At 37.4% G+C, this 4,380-nt stretch overlaps 1 long non-coding RNA gene across 1 annotated transcript; it reads left to right on the top strand.

Moving 5' to 3' along the window:
- The first annotated feature begins 250 nt into the window (after positions 1-250).
- LOC139128926 (uncharacterized) lies at positions 251-2,627 on the top strand. The gene is made up of 2 exons (XR_011551454.1): positions 251-542; positions 1,545-2,627. It is a non-coding gene; the product is annotated as an uncharacterized lncRNA (long non-coding RNA).
- Positions 2,628-4,380: the final 1,753 nt, after the last annotated feature.

Raw genomic sequence — 4,380 nt, 5'->3', positions numbered from 1 at the left:
ACAACTAGTCTAAAAATTTCTCTACACGTAAGACACATGGAAGCTCAAAATGTGCACATAGTATCATCAGTGCAAGTACTTTCAACCATGGCAACCGCTTGGGCCCCGCCAACGCTGCTTGCAGCTTTTCTTCTTCCTCTTCTTCTTCTGCCGTTTCTTTGTCCACCTATATCTCTTAAACGGCTGAACAAAAACTTCTCAAACTTGCAGGACTTATTGATGTGAATTAGTACTCGTGCACCTGACCAGGTCTGGAACGTCGCTCGTATGCGTGATTATCAACGTCGCGTAAAATCGCGATGTTGTGTCACATGACAGAATATGTTTGCATATCGATCGGGTCACATCGATTGCCGACCCATTTAACCCTTACGTTTGCAATTTTGGTTAAAATTTACCTACAAATTATCTATTTACCAGCCCGCCGAGTTCGCCTTCTGATTCATTTGCTTTCTAACTTTGGGTAAGAGGTCATTACCTGACGTCATTTCCGTATGGCTTCGCGCAGACGATAAGATATGAACGGGGGCGCGGACAGAATGGTAAGCGATTTTTTGTTGATGAAACGTCGGTTCGCAGATGATTTTGTGATATGTTTTGTGGTTAGAGAAGACATTCCATATTTTTGGCTTCATAGGGATATTTTTACTTGAAAATTTGATGCACAAATATCATAATTTCGGCGATAAAGTGAGCAGTAATGTTTTATTACTGGAAGTAATGTTTTGTGAACGACAGTGACGCATCACGTAAATCGATGCAATTTGTGGATTGAGCTAACGTATCAGCAGTCATTTGAGGCAGCACTTTGGTCTAAATTTACCTTAAAAGTGTTGATACCGTACTAGTTTTTATCTCTGACGTAGTTTGATAATATTTACCTAAAAAACTCGGTCAAGACATTGTTATGTAAATGAGTGATTTCGTAATGTTTTGATTTCGTTCGTAAACCCATATGGAGGTATGAGAGTGGTAAGCCTTAGCTTTTCCATACCTTGATTACACGTAGCAAGTTTTAAGTCATACGTTTTAATTTCATTCGGAAAAAAACTAGCTTTTTGAATGCGTTATTTGATAAGTTTGAAGGCTGACTCTCTCACAGTCCTCACCAGCTGACATCTAGGTCTTCTCCATTTGCGCTGAATATGCCGAGGAAATGTCAGGCTGCTTTGTGTTAGACTATGAAGCTCACTTGCTACCACAAGACAGCCTGGCTTATTTGGCACATTGCACAAATAGAAAAAACAACTCGTATGTTAGCTAGTGGACAGTGAAAAAGCCTAGACTCGTTTTACTACTAGAAAACAGATTTTAGATTTGACTTTCGTCAACTTTCCAATACAGTTTGTCAGAGGTAGTACACTGTACAGATGATATGACAGTATTATTATAAGGTCAGAAGCTGTGGAAATAATTTTATTAGTGAAAATAGAAATCGAAAGCCCTGTAATAATTTTAACAAGTATGTGTGTATGTAAAATAGAAACAAGTGATACCAGAGTCAATATCATACATTACATTTTTTAAATTTATTTTGGTTGTAGCAATAAAGAATGATGTCATCTGATGCCCAACACCATTGTGAATTGCTGCTTCATACATGTAGGGTTTGCAGTGTCAGGTGTGATCCAACTCCATCAGCAGATAAAACCAAGTTTGCCGATGAGTTTAGATCTGTTTTCAACATAAACGTCATTGATGAAGACTCTGCAGTTTACCCAAGACTAGTCTGCCCAACCCATAAAGCGTTATTGTATCGATATAGACAGTGTCGGAAAAGGATACTACTTTCTCAACATCCGTAACACTGTACAATTTCCAGCCCCATAGTGATACTTATAAAATATGTTTTAGTTCATCTAAACATTGGGATCATGGATATGCAGCACCAAACTGTTCTCTTGTCGGGAGACCGAGAAAAAAACAACGGACAGCTGGCCCAGGCCGAGGTCACCGTGGTTCCAGTTCAGTTGACATAGACTCTCATAAAGCAGACTGGGAGCGAGCATGTGATGCAGAGCCTAGTCATTTAGATGACATCATAGATCTGAGTAAGACTCTTGACAGTGATGACAAGTGTAAACTTGTTTGTGAACTACTTGATACGATGAACAGTGACGAACTTTGTAATATTAGTTTTTATTTGGGTCAACAGCAGTCACAGCCTCTGTTATCAGATATTTCAAAAATATCTCAATATTATAAAAATTTGGAATTTCTCAATCTATTTGATGTAAATAGTTGGCTTTCTGAGAGAAACCAGGTTGTTTTGAATTTTGTCAAGGGTGTATCTTGTATTGATCCAATTGTATCAATGAAAACTAAATATTTGATGGGTTGTACACTGGAAAATATTTACAAGCTTAGGTGTCCTGCGTTTATCGGCCACTATCATTTTTGACCAATTTAAGTACTTACACTGTTACTGGTAGTAAATCTGCTGTGAATATTGGCAATCCAGCTGGTGGTAGTTATTCCACAGTGGTTTCATGGTTAGATCATCAGGCGTCATCGGCCTGTGACTGTCCCCCAGGTGATATTGCTAATGTATTTGATAACCAGCAGGTTATAATGGGTCGGCATCAAGTGATGCCTGATAATAAAATCACAAGTAGTGTCATATGTAACCATTTGTGGATCCAGTTGGATTCTAATGGCAGTCTCCAGAAAAATGACCAGTTATTGCCAAGACAGTGGTTTAAATTAACAGGATTTGAGGACAAAGTTGTTGAAATTCGTGACTCTAATTCTAACCATTTTAAAATTCTTGATGAGATTCATTATGAGCAAGTGATCTATTTACTTGATTCGATTATAAAAGAAGTTGAACAAGAACAAAACTTTACAGATGAAGGATATTTAGACCATGTAGACTATTTAGTCGAAAAAAATCAACATGAAAAATTGTATAGTACATGTGCTAACTGTAATGTCGATGTCAAACGGGAAAAGTAAAATGTGATTCTTGTGGAGTCAATTTAAAACAAGCCAAAGAACGTGCAAATGATTAGGAATTGAATATCTGAACAATGTATTACAGCAAACCGACAAACGTTCGCAGAGCTGACACTTTCCACTGACAACCAGAATACTTCTATTATTCACTGTGTAAATGATTCACCTTTGGGTAAATATAACCATGTAGAAAGTAACCATATATCTACCCCAAGGCTTTGTCTTTCTGATCCTGTTTTCTTAAATCCCAATAGTTATGAAAACTTGATTTTAATACTGAGAAAAATAGGTAAATCAAATGGAATCGAAAGATATGGGGGTACCCTTCGTAAATGGACCATTGTATGTTGTGATGGTTTACCATATTCACTAATAATGCGAATTACTCAAGAAGTATTTGCATGTTTCCACTGTAATATATCTTTCATGGGGTACCCAAATCTACTGAAACACCACAATGAAATGCATGTGGGTTCAGTCTTACAATATTACCATGAATTTGACTGGGTTGTGCTAAAAATTGGGATGGGTCATTATGAAATGAATGTCATGAAATCATTCATGGAATTGAATTGGGTGCCATTTATGAGTGATATAGCTCGTATAATGGGATTCAATCAGACTCTGCACAGGCAGCTGCAAAAAAATGCAGTGATAATCATAAGACTTGGATTTTGATACTGATTTATAACATAGGCACATTGAAAGAGCTTGTCTTACCTTATGTTAGAGCTTGTCTCTGCCATGGAATAAAACCATCAGCAAATTGCTTCATCAATGAATTTGTGAAGAAATCAAGAGCTCATGTACCAAATTTCATGTATGCAGTTGAGCAGTGTTTGACATATGCACAGTCCATTATCAATATGCGTATGGGTTTGAGAAGAAATAATTCTAGTCTCATCCAAAGTGCTAAATACAAAAGTGCAATGCTCTTCCATGGCAGAGTACATCCTCACTACCAGCAAATAGAAGTGCATGATGCCATTTACAGGTATATGATGCCAAGTGACTTGAAGGATTTGTTTGAAAACTATGAAACTATCAGTGTAAGTGGCAATGAATCTCTGGGTGAAGATTTTGACTTTGTTCTTGAAAATATAAATAAGCAACAAAAACACATGTTGCCAAAAGGTGTACCATCGACTAAAAAATGGTTAATTGTCTGTCGAAATTGGGAATCCCTGAGGGAGTTGAATACAAAAGCCACTGAACTGATGGGAATTGGAACAAATGAGAATTCACTAAAAGTAAGAAATATCACTCCTGCTGTAAATGCTTGGCGTAGCCGATTGCGTGAAACACAGTATCTCAATGACCATGGAGTCAATTGGTTGTCAAGTGTGTCTGGGGAACCCTTAGATCAGGATTTGCTTAAATTTTCCAGCTCAGCACAGCTGAAAAGAGCAAATTTCATCAACATCA

The sequence above is a fragment of the Ptychodera flava genome, unplaced genomic scaffold (genome assembly GCF_041260155.1).
Source record: "Ptychodera flava strain L36383 unplaced genomic scaffold, AS_Pfla_20210202 Scaffold_78__1_contigs__length_561843_pilon, whole genome shotgun sequence".
Taxonomy (NCBI): domain Eukaryota; kingdom Metazoa; phylum Hemichordata; class Enteropneusta; family Ptychoderidae; genus Ptychodera; species Ptychodera flava.
Note: the sequence above shows the minus strand (reverse complement) of the source record. Positions and strands in the feature narration are given on the sequence as shown.